This window comes from Dipodomys spectabilis, unplaced genomic scaffold (genome assembly GCF_019054845.1).
Source record: "Dipodomys spectabilis isolate Male_0828 unplaced genomic scaffold, ASM1905484v1 ptg000352l, whole genome shotgun sequence".
Classification (NCBI taxonomy): Eukaryota; Metazoa; Chordata; class Mammalia; order Rodentia; family Heteromyidae; genus Dipodomys; species Dipodomys spectabilis.
This window is the reverse complement of record NW_024871029.1, coordinates 1,543,292-1,561,212: the sequence shown is the minus strand read 5'-3', so window position 1 is coordinate 1,561,212 and position 17,921 is coordinate 1,543,292. Positions and strand designations below refer to the sequence as shown.

At 47.3% G+C, this 17,921-nt stretch overlaps 1 pseudogene; it reads right to left on the bottom strand.

The window, feature by feature from the left end:
• Nucleotides 1-518: 518 nt before the first annotated feature.
• LOC122095473 lies at nucleotides 519-17,616 on the bottom strand (annotated as a pseudogene).
• Between the last annotated feature and the right edge of the window lie 305 nt (nucleotides 17,617-17,921).

The following is a 17,921-nucleotide window of genomic DNA, read 5'->3' as shown; positions in this document are numbered from 1 at the left end:
TGTGGCAATGCTCACACGGGCAAAAATGCTTAAAGCAAACTGGTCAGTTGGGGCTGGTCTTGCAGAAGTTCCTGCTCGGGCTGGTTCTGAACTAGATCTGAGGATCACAGCTTCCTGGGTAGCTGGGACTACAGGTGTGAGCCACCCACCCAGCTTTAGATGCAGTTTGAAGTGAGTATAGTTAAGTCCAACCTGACACTGGTGGAAGGCACTGAAGCTGGAAGAAATGTGCGCAGAACTGGTCAGGAGGCTCCTCCTGGGGTCAGCCATGTAGATGCGAGGGGGAACATGGGTATGTGGGAGAGTGCAGGGTGTGTGGACACCATGACACAGTTCAATTCAGAAGTGGGGCTTAGCAGCCAGGCCTGGGACACTGACCAGACATTAATGCCAGGAGGAAGGAGCCCTGGCTTTGCAGAAGCGCCTGGAGGATGGGAGGTGAGCCCTGTGAGGCTGGATGGCTGGGCAGCCTTCACAGGGCCACGGGGCATCCCCCCTGGGGCCACCAGGGCATATGCTCAGCTCCTCGGCCTCCCCACGGTGAGCCCTGGGCCTGATTTGGGCGCCTGGATGAACTCGAGCAGCATGCAGGCGTTGCCTGCGTGGCCCAGGACAGAGGCCAGCCACTCCTGAGGGAGGGAGACTAGCTTGGCGAGGCTGTGCACCTGTCACATGAACGCACGACATTTCTTGGCGCTCACTCCTGGCATCCACATCCGGAAGTCCTGCGGTCCCGGGTTGTAGCACTCTGAATCAAGTAGCGGCTCCGAGTTGGCACTGTCTGCATTGGGCTAGGCCCAGTCCCATTTCAGCTCCTCCAGGATCTCAGCCGGGGCTTGCCGGTTGCCTGTGCAACTGCAACCGCGGGAAATGCAGCATGAGCAGCACCAGCCGGGAGCCCACGTCAGGGGGCAGCAAGCCTGGCCTGTGCGTGTCCAGCTCCACCAGCAGCAGCGGGCAGCGGTAGTAGTGGGCTATGGCCTGGCTCTGCGCGTAGAGCCATCCACTGCCCAGCGAGGCTGCCAGGTCACCCATACTCTTGTGCTCCATGCACAGCTCCGGGCTCAGCAAATAGTCGCCCACTGCCAGGGTCACCAGCTCCAGGTCCAGGCCGCACCAGTGCTGGAGCCGGGGCAGTTCTCTGTGGAACTCACGCAGGTCCACCACCATGTGGGCCACCTAGGTGCCCGGCTCCTGGGCATTTGTGGGGAGGGCAGCGCGTCCATGTCCACTACCACTGAGGCCCAGGCTGGGACCCAGGAACCAGGGGCCAGAAGCCAGGAATGTGGGAGCCAGAGGCCCAGGCCATGGGGCCAGACTCTCCGATGGACTGGGATAAAAGTCCACATGCAGAACGACTCCACACGTCATGCTGTTACTGCTCTGGTTTTACACACACATCCCAAAACATTTTAGTGTTATCAGTATTTAGAATTATTGGTTATATTGCTAATACTATTGGAATTTGAACTCAGGGTCTCTAGTTGGCTAGGCAGGCACTCCACCCCTTGAGCCAGGCCTCCTTTTTCTACTGGCTGTTTGGGAAGTAGGGGCTTGAGATACACCCAGGCCAGCCTGGGCAGCGATACTCCTACTCGAGCTTCCCCTGGGGCTGAAATCACAGGTGTGTACCACTGTGCCCAGCCAATGGTGGAACCAAGTCTTGTGAATTTCTTTTTGCCCAAGTTGGCTTCAAACAATGATCCCACCCCACCCCCTTCCAGCCTGACAACAAAGCAATAGAACACAAGTCTCTGTAAGCAACTCCCTTCAGGGGACAGAACATCTGTATGGCAGAGGCTGTGTGTGGCTAAGGGCAGAGCTGAGGACCAGACACACTCTTCCACCTATCTCTGCTTTGAGATGTGCTGCACAAATCACAGCCACCCTGACAGATGGCAGTGATAACCCTGCAGGACTCACCAACTCTGCAAGTGTCGATGGCATCCAGGTTGCTTTCATCTCTGCCTTCTCTTTCTTCAGGGACAACCATGCTAGCCTTTTCCCTGGGGGAGGAAAGTTTAACACTTCCTGAACTAATGACCTTACTCTTAAAAAAATTCTAATGTCTAAAATGATCTTTTCATCAGAAGCACTTATATTAGGTGTGGTGGCATACCAGTGGTTCAGGAAGCATAAACAGGAGGATCAAGGTTTAAGCCTGCCTAGCTCTCACTCAAAAAACTCTGACTATTTTAAAATAACAACAGTGGAGGCCCTGCCCTGTAGTAGTGTGAGCATCTGAACCCACTCCCTGCCCGTGGGACCTCAGTATCTTCACGTGCACAATAGGGATCATCAGGTGCCCTGCCCACAAAGGTGAACTACACTTACACTGGTAATCTCATCCTGATACCTGAGATTGGATGGAAACACTGTAGGAAGTGCCTCAGCTTCTGAGAAAATGCAACTCCATCAAGTCAGGTGTTGGTAGCTCACCACTATAATCCTAACTACTAACAAGGCTGAGACCGGAGGATAGAGGGCTGAAGTCAGCCCTAGCAAGAAGGTCTATGAGATTCTTATTACCAATTAACCAGCAAAAAACTGGAAGTAGAGCTGTGGCTTACCTGGTAGAGCACTAGCCTTAAGCAAAAAAGCTCAGGGACAGAACCCAGGCCCTGAATGTAAGCCCCAGTACTGACACAAAAAAGCAAAACAAAAGTAACACCACAGATTCTACCTGGACAGTGAAGTCCTCTAACCAGCAAATCAAATTTGTCTTCTGGCTTCATAATTTATTCCCAATGATTCACACTAAAAATACTGATTCCCATTCCCACTTAACCTAAATTCTCTACTATTACTTTAATATTTCCAATGATTTTTTTGATATGGGTATGTTTGGGAAGGGGTGGACAAGAGATAGTATCTCACTATATCCCAGGCTGGCTATAGATCTTCCTGCCTGCCCAGTGCTGAGATTTTTCAATGAACAGCAGGTGTAACACTGTTACTGGAAGGAGGCACTGTGTTGGAAGTCACACACATGGATGCCTGTGTAAGTCCTCTCATGATTAAATGTCCTAACCATGAAACCACAAAGACTCTCAGCCCTTCCTTGGAAAAGCGGGTTCTGCTGTGAGGCTCAGCTCTTGTTTTTCTATTCAATCAGCTGATCTGTAGCCAAGCTAAACAATCCTGCTGTTGAATCATTCCTTTCTGGTTAAATATAACACTGCCTTTGTTCTTACCACATCACCCATAGAGGTTTTGGCAAAAGCGCATGATCTTATTCTCACATTCAATTTTCTTCTATGTATAGCCATGATGCAAATGGTCTTCTGGTAATGTAACCCTAATTTTTTAAAAACACCTATCAAATTCCCCCAAGTTCTCTGGGAAAGTAAATATCTTAAGATTCTAAATAGTGTAACCATCTGACTTATCCTTTTTTCTTTCTTTTTTTCTCCTTTGGCATAGTGGGGGTTTGAACACTGGGTCTTATACTTTATGGAAGATCTTGTTTATAATAAACAGACAATTGCTACGCAAGAGTTATGCTTATAATAAACAGGGCTTACCCTCAGTGAGCCCAGATGTGTAGAAATCATAAACCAGGAGCAGCATGGGGTGCCAGGACCTTACCTTTGCTTGGTGAGGGCTGTGGTGCTCTCACACCATCTGCTTGATCATCCTCTCCCCTGCTGCCAGGGAAGTCTGGTAATCCAGTCCTATCAGCTAGAGAAGTCTGAGGCCTTCAGCACAGCAGACTGTCCTGCTGACTACCTCATTACCTGATGAGTTTTTCAAAGGCTTTCTTTTCTTTCCAAAGGGTGGTTAGGTAGCGCTGCTCCTCCGTGGAACCCCCATATATGAGGAAGTAAACCCTGAAAGGTAAGGCAACTCTTGGGTTACAGAAGCACAATGGTTCTATCCCTGAAGGGATTAGCAGAGCACCTGAAGTCAGACACACAGAGCGTATCTGCTGCAGAGTGAAAGTCCGTCCACCACACACTCCTTCCTAGCAGGCTGCGGAAAACCCACTGTCATAAGCAGAGAGGTTAGGCCAAAACCAGAAAATAACTAGATGGGAGAATAAGATTCTTTCCTCATCATTATGGACAAATAAAACACTTGCAAAATCTTAGGAGACTTCTCTTTTGTCTCTGCCCTTCTGCCAATCACTTAACAAGTTGGACAGGAAGTCCAAATTGAGCTTATCAAATTCCTGTTAGTGAAAAACTGGAATCCATGACCTTCGTCTTCACAATGATCTGTTTCATCCATATCTTAACACAATGGTGCCATCACACATTTTACCTAAGTACACAGACCAACAAAACAGATTAGATTTCTATCCAGTATCTCAAAAAATAATTTGGCAATGTTTTCTTGTGACAAAAAAAAGCATGCTTTGTGGCTAGGAGCTCAATTCAGCACTAGCACCTTCGTAGTACCTTTCCTATTTCCCTTCCTTAAATTGTGTCTTTATTTTCTGATATTCTGTAAAGAGCAGACAGGGAGAAGAGCACTCTGTGATGAGTTCAGATATATCTGCTCCTCCACATGTGCCACATTTGTTTCCTACAGTGAGTGTTTGACCCCAGGTACCTTCTGCTCCTGACGTTCTGATTCAGAATTGTGTATTACTGTTGAGGGTTTTCATGAGCTATCTCCAAGGCTCCCCCACCAAGTATGAAAGCTGTACTTGGTTTTGACTATCAGCTTTGACCCATCATCTCTGCTGACCTGGTCCTGATTCAGCTCTTGATCCAAAGGATGCATTCATTTCAACAGCTACAAGCCTTTCTTCTGGCCCTGCTTTTGGTTCCACCTGAGTTCAGGATATTAATCCTGCTGTTTATTTCCCTCAGATAACTGGACAGTGAGAACACCATATTCTCTGAGCACTGTTTTCTTATCTGATCTTTCACTAGATTTCTTATCTGGTTCCTTGGCACTCAAGGAGGCTGGGTACAGTAATTCCCCCAAATTCTTCAGGTCTATACAGACACAATTTAGAGTCACTTCTCAGTTTATAAGGAAGACATTTTAGAAGACTAAGTTATCTGTACAGCTATGCTAACTTTTAGAAGGGCTGGGGATTTTAAAGGAGATTTTCGGTGTTGAGCTGTGCAACATCATCATCGGGGCTCAGGCGGTTCCAAAAGCCTGTGTCCTAACCACGTTGCTTTAGGGTGGGAACTCCAGCTCAGCCTGGCCTCATAGGCCTCCCCGACTCCCACGTTTGACCTTGCCTCATGCTGATGCCCCTCCCTCCTCCTCCTCCCGACCCCCCTCCTTGACTCACAGGCCTCCCCAACCCCCAGCGTGGCTCATGGGCCTCCATACTTCCCCTCCTCGCCGACCCCCAGCCTCACCTCATTCCAGGATTGTGGCCTTGCCTCATGGTGCTGCCCCTTCTCTTTCCTCCCTCTGTCCCCTGCCCCGGCCTCACCTCAAGGGCCCCCGTGACCCCCGGACTTGCCTCATGGGCCTCCCTGGCCACTGGCTCAGAAGAACTTCAGCTGGTGAATGAAGGCGAGCTCGGCTTCCTAGAGGACCGCGTAGCGGCGTTCTGTTATACCCAAGTCCCAGAGACCCTCCAACGACAGCCTGAACTGAAAAATGCAAGGTTGATTTAACAAGCCAAGGCTCAGGCCTCCTGCAATACCCCCAGACACAGCAGAGGAAGGGAAGGGGCCCTAAGCAGCAGTATAGCTGGGCTTATAAAGGCAAAAACCACAAAATTACAGCAGTGCTATGGTTTAGGGACAAGTTCGATTCTGATTGGTCAGGGACCAGGTATCTGCTTGAGCCATCAAGGCAGACATCTCTTGTGGTTAATCTGCTGAATGGGTCTCAAAACCATCCTGTTCTGGGGTGTTCTGCAATCTTTAAATAACAAAAAATTTGCACAGACATGTTATTGTTTAACTCATTTTTGCAACCTTTGCAACATTAACTCAGAACAGGAATTAGGGACTGACACAAGTTAACTTTTAGAAGCTGTCACAAAATGGCTTTAGTTTGGTTCTTACAGCTCCAGTTCCGGTAACGTCCATGTCAGCGCGTAGGAGTCGCTGCAACTCAGCAGCAGTCGTAGCACTGCCAGCGGCTCGCGAAGGACCCCGTAGGCCTCGTCAGACCTTGGGCTCAGGTTCGCAGCCTCCCAGTGCTCCTTGGCCCCGCGCTGGGCCTCCTCCCCGCTGCCGCTGCTTTCAGGACTGTCCAGGCCTCCCTGCCCACCACCGTCGGGGCCAGCCCTCGCCTCTTCCTCCGAGGGGGGGCTGGGCCCCTCTTGGGCGGGCCCCTGGGTCTCTTGCTGGATTTCAGATTTCTCTTTGAACCACCAGCTTTTCCGAACTCTATCCACACTGCCTCGGCCTTGCCGTCCTTCTCGAAGGTTCTCCAGTAGAGCTGCTGCAAGAAGGCCTGGGTGCCTGATGCCACGTAGCTGCGCAGCTGGGCACAGGCGCGGTTGTCGGCACAGATCAGCACCTGCCCTGGGGGAACAGAACACGCTAGAGTGCTGGGCTCGGCCGTTCCCCTGACTGTTGGTCCCCACTACACCCCTGCCTCCGCCTGTCCTTCCCTCCCTCCTGGGGCCCCCATCTCCCTGAGCCTGTCCTCCTGCCCCTGTGAGAGCCCTCAGTCCCCCACGCATCACATTGGCCTCCCACAGGATTAAGGAAATTTGGGAAGCTCAGGTCAGGACGACTTAGTCTTGCACAAGCAAAGCCACTGCAGAATCTCTTTACAACTAATTAGTTCTTTTTAATTAATATCTTTCCAGAGGATTTTATACTCTAGAATAAATTCCAAATGGATTAGTAAAATGTGAAATATTAAATCATATAGAAGAACTGACTAATCTCCATGCCCCACATGGAGATAATTGACTACTGCAGCACAGGGAAGATTCTCTCTAAACAGTGGCTCTGTAAGAATAAAAAGAAGCATTGGAATCTCTAACAACTATAATAAATGCTATTAGCTTTACTACGTAATAAAGAGATACAAGCTGTGGATATAGTCTAAGTTGTCCAAGGCAACTAAGAATTCATTAAATCAGAACATTTTGAGCAGACTAAATCTTAAAAGAAATCTGAAATACCTTCTCCAATGGAATTAACAGAATTGTTGAAATTATCTGTAAATTATGTGTACTGCTAGACAAATGCACAGAATCTTCAGTCATGTCTATGTGAAAGAGAAAAACTCTGAGGTTGTTAAATAATAACTATAAAAATCACGACTTGGGGGCATGTGACTCAAGTGGCAATGGCCCTGAGCTCAAATTCTAGTACTGAAAAAACAACCAAACATTAGTGCAGTTATGCCTCAAAACAGTTAATATCATTTGAACCTATTACATTTGCATGCAGAAATTACAATCTCCACTGTAGCCATGTGGAACAGAAACCTTAGAAAGGAAATTACAAACATTGGCATTTGCCAGATTTTGCCTTCTTCTTTCTTGTTTTTTCCAGATCCTTCAGGAGTGCCTAGAACCCTGGGGCCTAGGTACTGTACTTTAGCTTTTTCACTCAAAGCTGGCACTCTACTTGAACCACTCTCCACTGCCAGCTTTTTTCTGGTTAATTGGATAGAAGAGTCTTGCACACATATCTGTCTGGGCTGGCTTCAAATCTGGATCCTCAGATTTTAGCATCCTAAGTATCTAGCATTATAATAGCCACTGGTGCCTGGCTTCGGGTTTTTCTTTTTGTTTGTTTTTGCTTCCTTTTTGTATCTTTCCTTCACCACCCAGTTTTCATTTTTCAATTTACAGCTGAGTGTATCATGGTGTGTGGCTAGTATACTAGAGTGGCCAGGTTTGAGGACAGCAGGTCCAAGATTTGGATGCTTTCCCTAGGGCCATAGCAGAGTTTGAGCAATTTTGGAAAGATACTTGCTGAGGACAGAAACCAGAACACCTACTAGCTTATTCTTAGGTATTCCAGATTTGAAGCCTGGTGAAAGCATTAGGGGAATAATCACATGGAGGTCCTGAGGTGCCAACCAGTGAAGACCCTGCTGCATGAGTGTCGCGACCGCCTCGACCAGCAAGGAAGACATGACCCGGGATTCTTCTCAAAGCAGTTTATTCAGGAACCTTGTCTGCAAGCTTCTTCCTCCCCCGCACCCACACTCCGGTTATAAGCCTCCTGGATGGCCAATCCCGAGGTGCCACGCGGCATATACTAATAGAGTCGCATACACGGAAGCAAGCCAGTAGCCAAGCCATAGCCATATAAGGAGTTGTTTTTCACAGAGAGCACTCACCATCGGGAAGGCGGAAGGCGGAAGCCAGCGCCATCTTTGCTCACAGCCCCTGCAGCTCTCCACAGCTCCCCCTTTTTGTTTTATTAAGTGACAGGTAAGAGTAGAGGTTGGGCCTCTGTCTAAAACATTAATGAGAGGACCCTGCACTGGTCTTCGCCTGAGGGGCGCCCTCCCCAGTGACGACCAGGCCTGTCCGATGCCTTTTTTGCAGAGGTGGGAACTTGCGCATCAACCCACTTGCAACCCAACATGCTCTTCTTGGGCTCAGGCCGGGAAGTGATTCCCAAGTGCAGTGCGTTTGCCTTACACCCTGTGCTATTCCTTTAACGTGGCAAGCCACGCGTAGGGGGACTGTCCGGCCTCAATGGCAGTGAAGGCCTGGACCACCATAGCCATACTCCTGCGCTGCGAGCTCCTAATCCGGCATATTCACCACAGACACAGCAAGATCACCAATGCCAGGATACCGATAAGGGAGCCCATTCCCGGCCACTCCTTCAAATGATCAACAGCTGTCAAAATCCAGGAGGAAACATCTTGTAACAGGGCATCATACATCCAGGTGGAGTTTACCGCGACAATGGCCGATCGTAGCTGTAACATCAATTGGTCGAATTCCCCTGTCCAGTTGCCTAAAAGATAACTTGACAGTTGTTTAGACAAATTTGCTGCCTGGGTATAGTTATAATACTGGACAGCGGTAATACAAAGCCCTTCATATTTTTGAACACATCCCAGCTGAGCCAACTGCCACAGGATATCAACCTGTTCCTGCACAAGATCAATCCTTTGATTTAATAGCATCAGTCCTCCTTTTAATTGTGCATTGGCCGCTTGTTGTAGATCCAGAGCTCTGGCTGTAGTAGCCGACAGGTTATTTAAAGTTTGAGCCGTCTGCACAGTATGTGACATGGCGACAGCGGCAGCCGTCGCACCCGCAGCAGCCACAGCTATAGCAGTTACAATGGCCGCAGTGATGCCAAAATCTCTCTTATGCCTAAACAAGGTTACAGCTTGAGAAGCATCTACTGGCACAGGCACCCAACGCAGAATGCATGCAACTATAGCTAACGGATACTGAGAACTCCAGCAGGTAGCATAATAGCAGGTTTCATTAGTACAAGCACACACATCATCTGAGCATACAGAGGTGTTGTTAATTACCAAAAACACAAAAAGGGAAACCACACACATGGGGGTAGGCTGATAGCTAAATACCGTATAATTTTTACTAAAATGACAATTGGCACCCACAGTACGGGCAGTAGTAGTCAAATTGCAAGTCATGTTTGCTATAACTATAGGTTCGGCCTGCAAGCAACTTCCATTAAGACCACATAACAGCCAATTATTAAAGGGATTAATTCCAGCCCTAAATAGTAAACTAGCATTGGACAAAACACTAGGGGAGAATGAAAAACTCTTAGACTCATCAGCCCAAACAACTTGTCGTGATTGGCAACCTGTCCAAGGCCAAGCCTCGCCCATACAGTCAGACAAGCAAAAGGGGGCCAATTTAGCAAAAGGGGGCCCATTTAGGTTGTTTTACACTCCACGTGTCAATGCTTAACTTTAAGCTTTCATAATCTCTGCCTAAAACAGTACCAACAAATCCAGTAGCATTTGCCCAAACCTCAGTTGATCCCGGATTCCCATACCAATATCTAAAATAAGCAGCCGGGGAATGAGTCAAGGCTATGCAACTACCATTAAGGGTCACATCACTTAAGCAAAAGCATAGCGTGCCCATCAAGCTAATATTTCTAGCTTCACCAACCCCTGCCATTTTTTTATCCTCTGGGTAAAAGGGAAGGTTAAGAGTCTTATTTGTGGTGAAAAATCTAGGGAAAAGAGAGGCATCATGTCTCACGGGCATGGGCCTCGGGAATGCAGACAGTATCCCCCACCTCACTACCGCCTGTCCCTGTTGGATCATCAGGAGCTGTAAGATCAGCAACGCAATCTTTTGTTTCTTCCGGGTTCCGTTCATCTTGGACTCGCCGCACAAGTCGTTCGGGCACCCACACTGGATCCGAACGATTCTGAGGAAAAACACAAACAGATCCTCGTGCCCATACCAGCACGGGATCAGGCCCATTCCAGAGCCCCGTGAGCACATCTTTCCACAAAGCCCATCCTAAGGCCGAAGGAGTGGAACTGTTATGCCTATCCGCCGCTGAGCGACCAGCGTTATCCAAATTCAAAAAATTTAGGGTGAAAAGTGTCATGGCTATTCTTTGTCTTGCTGTAGCCATCAGGGGTCCAGCTCCCCCTTTTTGTTTTTTTAGCATTTCCTTGATAGTGCCATGAACTCTTTCCACAATTCCTTGTCCTTGAGGGTTATAGGGCAGTCCATGCACCAGGGTAACACCCATTTGAGTGCAAAAGGAAACAAAGTGCTGCCCAGTATAGGCTGGACCATTATCAGTTTTTAGCTGTTTAGGCATTCCCCAGGCCACCCACTCTTCCAAGCAGTGAGATATTACATCAGTAGCCTTTTCCCCTGGCAGGGGGGTGGCAAGTACAACACCCGAAAAGGTGTCAACAGAAACATGTAGATATTTTAAGCAGCCAAATTCAGGTACATGAGTTACATCCATCTGCCATACTTGTAAGGGTCTTAAACCACGTGGATTAACTCCAAACGTAGGGGGCTTATGGTAAATAATACATCGGGGACACTCCTTAATCACTTGACGTGCATCCACTCTAGAAAGGGAAAAGCGGCTTTGTAAAGTCCTGGTGTTTACATAAAATTTGGCATGAAAATCTTTTGCTAAGTCAACAGAAGAAGCATGGAGCGCCCACTCAGCATGAGTGTGTGCATCAGCTAGGGCATTACCCTTTGTCAGTGGTCCTGGGAGGCCCGTATGTGCTCGAATATGCATTGGAAAAAAGGGTTCCTTGCGTTGCCATATAAGGGATTGTAACAAGGTAAAGGGAGCTAGAACAGAACTGGTAGCCTTTATTGTACCAACCGCTTCCAATATTTTTAAAGCATTTATTACATAGGCTGAATCTGATATTAAATTAAAGGGACAGGGGAAAGCTTTAAATACTTCAATTACAATCATCAACTCAACAATCTGTGGGTTACCGGGGACAAAATGATGCTGCACGGGGTCTTGGTTACCTGCAACGTATACCCCGCATCCCGTTTTGGAGCCATCCGTAAAAATATTTATAGCCCCTCTAATAGCCTTTTGGGCAGTTACCTTTGGAAAAATCACTGGATGTTCCTTTACAAATCTTAGTAGGGGGTCTTTGGGCCAATGATTATCAATATCTCCTGGAAACATGCATCTCAAAATGGACCAATTATCAATAGTGGCACATAAAGTCTGAACTTGGTAGGCACTGTAGGGAACAATGATGGAGTGCGGATAAACTCCAAAAAATTTTAAACTCTGTTGAACTCCTTGCAGAGCTAAGCCCGCTACCGCCTCAGGGTAATACTCCAGCGCCTTTCCGGGGGAAACATGAGAGTGTAACCACATCAACGGCCCCTTTTGCCAAAGTACCCCAGTTGGTTGGGTCTCTGTGGGAAGAATGCATAAATCAAAGGGTTGGCCATCTTGTAGCCTGTTTAAACAGGCGGCACTTAAAGCCTCCTCCACCCTTTTGAGAGCAAATCGGGTGCTCTCAGTCAGGTCTCGTGGGGAGTTTAAATCTATATCTCCTTTTAGCATATCAAATAAGGGCTTCAATTCATAATTTGGCAATTTTAAATACCCCCTTATCCAAGTAATATCCCCCAACAATTTTTGAAAATCATTTAAAGTCTTTAAGTTATCTTTTCTTAGGGTCAATTTTTGGGGCATGATCGACCTGGGATGTATCTTAGCTCCCAGATACTCCACCACTCTGCCTGTTTGTATTTTTTCTGGCGCTGGATAAAGACCCTGTTCCCTTAAGGCAAAAACCAATTCTGCATAGGCCTTTTGTAACCCAGCCTCTTCCTTATGAGCTAACAAAATGTCATCCATATAATGGACCACCCTAAGTTTAGGATGCCATTCTTTAACAGGAGCTATAGCCCGGCCGACAAACAGCTGACACATAGTGGGGCTGTTGGCCATACCCTGAGGCAGCACGACCTACTCATATCTTTGGTCAGGTTCCTCATGGTTACAAGAGGGCACAGTAAAGGCAAAGCACTCACAATCTGCGGAATGCAAAGGGATAGAAAAGAAACAATCTTTTATGTCTATTACTATAATAAGCCAATGGGCAGGAAGTGCGGAAAGCAAAGGTAACCCTCTTTTTACAGGGCCCATAATTTGCATCTGTGCGTTTATGGCATGCAAATCATGAAGTAATCGCCATTTACCCGACTTCTTTTTTTATCACAAATATTGGAGTATTCCATGGTGAAACTGAGGGTCTCACATGGCCCAGGGCTACTTGTTCTTCTACCAGTTTATGAGCGGCTAAAAGCTTTTCGGAGGATAGAGGCCACTGAGCTACCCATACTGGTTCCTCCGTCTTCCAGGTAATGGGAACTTGATCCTCAGCGGCCCCTATGAAAAACCCAGCCCATGTCTATCAAGTTTTTGGTGGACATCAATAGGCTCTTTACGGCCTTGCAAGTTTTTTCCCAGTCCTTGCCCTGGGCAGTAGCCCATTTGTAACATCATTTCCTTTGAGGTAGGAGAATATTCATTACTAAGGCAAAACCCCATCTCTTTTAGTAAATCTCGACCCCACAGGGAGACAGGCAATTCTAAAACATAAGGCTGGATGTTTCCAGAGTGTCCTTCTCCATCCTTCCAGTTGAGGGGTCTTGCACTTATGTCAGGAGCTTTGGCATAGCCCAACCCTCTCAGGGTTTGTCCTGAGACCTGTAATGGCCACCCTCTCGGCCAACCCTTTTTTGCAATAATGCTACGATCGGCCCCTGTGTCTAACAGTCCTATAATCCTTTTTCCTTCAATCTCCAGTTCAAGCATGGGTCTCTGGTCTAAATCTAGGGCTAGGTACACTGACTCAATTCCGGAGGAGCCAAAACCCTTTCCACTTCTCTCAGACTGTATGGCAGGAAATTTTTCATGTAGGCTAGGCAGGAGTAACAATTGGGCAATTCTGTCTCCAGGGGAAATTGCTACAATGCCTTTTGGAGCTTCTACCATGATTTTAACTATACCTGTGTAATCTGGGTCCTCCAGCCCTCCAAGAGTAACGGAAGACCCGCCAATTAGTAACCCCACTGTGCCCCATTCCAAAGGACCTTGAAAATCTGACTCTACTAACTGAACGCCCATTTGCGGGGTTAGTACGAGTCTGGTGGTGGTGCGGAGGTCCAGTCCCGCCGAGTCTGTAGTGGCTCTCTGCGGTTCTTGGGATGCCTCAGGGTAGGCCATCCTTCTTGGGAAATTTCCTCATTTGGGCTCTCCATTGCCCCATACATTTGTGGGCCCTGGGGACGGGGGCCCCTCTGCCCGTTTTTTGGCTGCATGATGGGGCCCAAGGGCTGGCTGTTAACATCTTTGACTGATCTACATTCATTGGCCCAATGCTTTCCTTTTTTACATCTGGGGCACAGCCCTGGCTGTTTGCCCGTTGGAACTCCTCCAGCTCTTTCGGTTCCTTTTCTCTCTGGGCAATCTCTCTTGAAATGACCAGCCTTGCCACACTTGAAGCATGCTCCAGATGTCACTCCAGAGTTTCCCCCCCACCTGTTTGAATACTGGAGTACTGCGGCGGCAAGGCCTGCATTAGTTAGAGGTCCTCCCAGCTCTCTGCACACTTTCATCCATGCCTCTAACTCTCTATGTTTATATGGGGTAATGGTGGCTTTACATTCTTTGGTGCATTGCTCATAGACTAATTGTTTTATAAGAGGCATGGCCATGTCAGGGTCCCCAAAAATTCTGCCTGCTGCTTCCACCATTCTGGCCACAAAATCTGAAAAAGGCTCGGTAGCCCCCTGCAGGATCTTGATGAGATTGCCGCTAACTTCCCCCTTATTTGGTAATGATTTCCACACCTCAATGCAAACATCATTTATCTGTTGATACACTTCAGGGGGATATCCTGTCTGAGCATTAGCAAAGCGGCCTTGTCCTAAGAGCATGTCTCTGTCCCAAGCCTGGTGTCCGTTCGCTTGATTGATGGCTGCCTGTTCATTACAAAATTCCAGCATAAATGCCCTCCAATCCAAGTATTGGCCTGGACTCAAACATGCCCGTGCCAGGCTCGCCCAATCAGAGGGGGTCATGCAGTATCTCTTTATAGCTTCCACTTGAGCTACAGTAAAAGAGGCTGTAATCCCATATGTCCGAACAGACTCAGCCAGGGACTTAATTACTTTAAATTCTAGAAGCTCATGGAATCTCTGTTGATTATCGTCTTGAAAAACTGGGAAGACGAGTTCTGCTCGAGCAGTTCGCCAAGTGTCCAGGCAAAACGTATGCCCATTGGCTCCATGTTGATATGGAGAGGATCTAAAGGGGTCTGACCGGAAGTTCTTTCTACATCCTCATTAAGCACAGGTTGGCTTAGCTTACGTTCCCCCTTTTTTATACGGCTCCTTTTCATCTGTTGAATAAGTGCTCTCACTTCTTCCTCCTCTAACTCACTGGAACTTCCTCTTTCCGATTTTAGCTCGGACAGATCTGGGTATAGTCGCCCCCTTTTGCCCTGTTCACTGTCTCCCTTTTCACTGATCACCTTCTCTGACCTCTCCTCCTGTAACTGCTCCAGTGCTGATTGTCCATTTTCTATAACCTCACAGCAGCCTGGTACTCCAGGCAGCCCCTAATCAATTTCCAAATGGGGCGGACTCCTGTCTTTAATGTGCCCTGTTCATAGGCAAAGTCCAAATCCTTCCCTAATTTGTCCCATGAGGCTACTGTAAGGCTCCCGGACACTATGAACCAAGGAGCCACAATATCGCATTCATCAAGGAACCTCTGTAAGGTACCCTTCTTTAACTTTAGTTCTTTCGAGCGTAGTAGCTCTTCCAGGGCCAGAAAAATTGGATGTGATGTCGCGGCGCCCATCTCAGTTATTAAAAATTTTATTTTCTTTTACTTTCACTTTAGGCCTGTATTTTATTTCTTCCTGGGTTCCCGCTCTCTCTTTATTTACAGAGAAGAGCCCCGTATTATGCCCGCTTTAATTGCGGATTCCCACTTACCTGGGAACTTACTGGTGCACCACCCTGACTGCCAGGAGTTCTGAATCCCTTGTGGAGTTAGTTCCCCGTACAGGCCACCATTTGTCTCGACCACCTCGACCAGCAAGGAAGACACGACCCGGGATTCTTCTCAAAGCAGTTTATTCAGGAACCTTGTCTGCAAGCTTCTTCCTCCCCCGCACCCACACTCCGGTTATAAGCCTCCTGGATGGCCAATCCGGAGGTGCCACACGGCATATACTAATAGAGTCGCAAACACGGAAGCAAGCCAGTAGCCAAGCCATAGCCATATAAGTTGTTTTTCACAGAGAGCACTCGCCATCGGGAAGGTGGAAGGCGGAAGCCAGCGCCATCTTTGGTCGCGGCCCCTGCAGCTCTCCACACATGAGCATGCAATGAGTCAGCTTGGTGAAAATCACATCCAATGGCTGGAGCTGCATTTGGCATTGGCATCGCTGTGCTCACTGTGATTTACTTGGCTACCTTTTATCAACAAAAATAGTGAGCTGCTATTTAAGAGCTACACAAGTTAAAATTTGGTTCAAAGATTCTGAAACTGCTTGTCATTGACTCTGTCTTCCTACCTAGGCCTCCCTAGGCCTCGGCTCTCCTTATTTTCTGCTTCAATCTCTTTCAGCACTTCTGAGAGGGCTCCCACTTGAGATTGCTTTCAAACACCAGTTCCTTCTTTGTTTCTGTATGGAAAGAACAGTAGTTCATTTCATGTGATGACAGCTGCCCACACACTCTTCCCAGTGTTTTAGTACAGCAGGAAATACCATCACTCCATACAGCCACATTTTTGAGCTTTCTTCTTCATAATGCTACACAGACTCTGCCTTCTTGAACAGGCCTCTGTATGTTGTTGTACCTAACCACCATGACCAGAGGCTGTGGTGCCTTAACACAGAAGAGATGGCTTTGTGTCAGGGTCTCTGTGATGCCACATTAAAGCAGCTATGCAAATTAAGCAACCAGAACTAGGTAATGGTGCTTTAAATGATTTCACAACCCTGAATCTGGATAAAAGCTGGCAACAACTAAGATGATTTCTGTAAGTGCTCCAATGCACCATTAAGTTTTTTTATTTTTTTATTTTTTTTGGTGCTGGTACTAGTGCTTGATTGTGAAGACTCAGGGTCTATGTTGAAAGGGCAGAATGAGGCAGGCTCTGGCCTCAGGATTATCTGATGACTGTGTTTGAGTATATGGAAAACTCTTGGCATGCAGTGGCAATTGCTGTTTGCACTCTGCATCCCCTGTGTCCTGGTGATTTCGTGACCCTTACCCAGGGACCCCAATGCCTTAGACTTTGACAATTGGTGCCGAACAGGAACCCTGCAGTGTTGAATTCAGGAAGGGCTATTCAGGTAAGAACTTTTAATTACATGGTGATGGGACAAGTTAAGTCTACTCCGTACTTACATATGCTTGAACATTTACTTGCTGCTTATCGTGTAAATATTTCTTCTTCTGACATAGAAATGTGTATTAATGTAGTTAGGGAATGGAATCTTGGTTCTGAGACGTAGGAACATTAGATGTTGATAATTGCAAATAAGTAAAGTATAATGTAGAAAGAGCTGTTCGAGAAGGGGAAAGATTCCTATTAGATTTTGGTCCATTTGGGCTATTTTACATACCCTTTTTAAAGCTTTGAATGAGGAAAGATTAATCGCAGACTTAAAGAAAGAGGCCACCCCTTCTATTGTAGATTTAAAATTGGACTCTGAGGTTAAGGATGCAATAGATAAGGATGCATTACAATTAACAGAGAAAAAACCAGAGGTAAAGAAGGCTGAAAGGGAACAAACTGAAAGTGCAAATAAGATGTCTGAGCAAATGGAATTTTTATCAAAATTACAACATATGTAGTTGGAATTAGCAGAGTGAAAGGAGAACCTGAGAAAGTGAAAGTAAAGCAGCCTTTGGCTCCTCCGCTGGCTGATGCAGTTTTTACTGCGTCACTCCCTCACAAAACAGAGGGCTCAGACAGTGAGTTTGATGATGAAAAGCCTATTTTTTCTTATCCTGTAATTCGACCACCCCCTATGAATGGTATAGCTCAACCAGTCAGATATGAAGATGTTGCTGTTGATGATATTGGTAAACGTAAGAAGGCAGTGACGTTGTATGTGATGTGAGGTGCTCAGTGGGCATGAAGGGCGTGCTGGTGTCATGAGTCAAGGAGCACAGGTAGGTGTCTCTTCAGGGAGGCTGTTTGGTTGCCTACCTGCCCATGACATTGTGAGGTCTCAAATGTGCTGGTGCATTTACCTGCAGATATGCTTGTCCTCCTCTAGTCCATGGTCCTTCTGGTGCACATGGCTGTGCTTGTCAGTGCATGGGCATGTTTGTGGGGGTGTGGGCTTGCTGGTGGATGTGTGTGAAGACTCAGGGTCTATGTTGAGGGGGCAGAATGATGCAGGTTCCAGCCTCAGGATTATCTGAGTACTGTGTTTGGGATTAGGAAAGCTCTTGGAACACCAGGCTAGAGAGGGAAAATGTTCTCTCTCACTATCTCAAAACACATGTCCAGACTCCTGGGAGC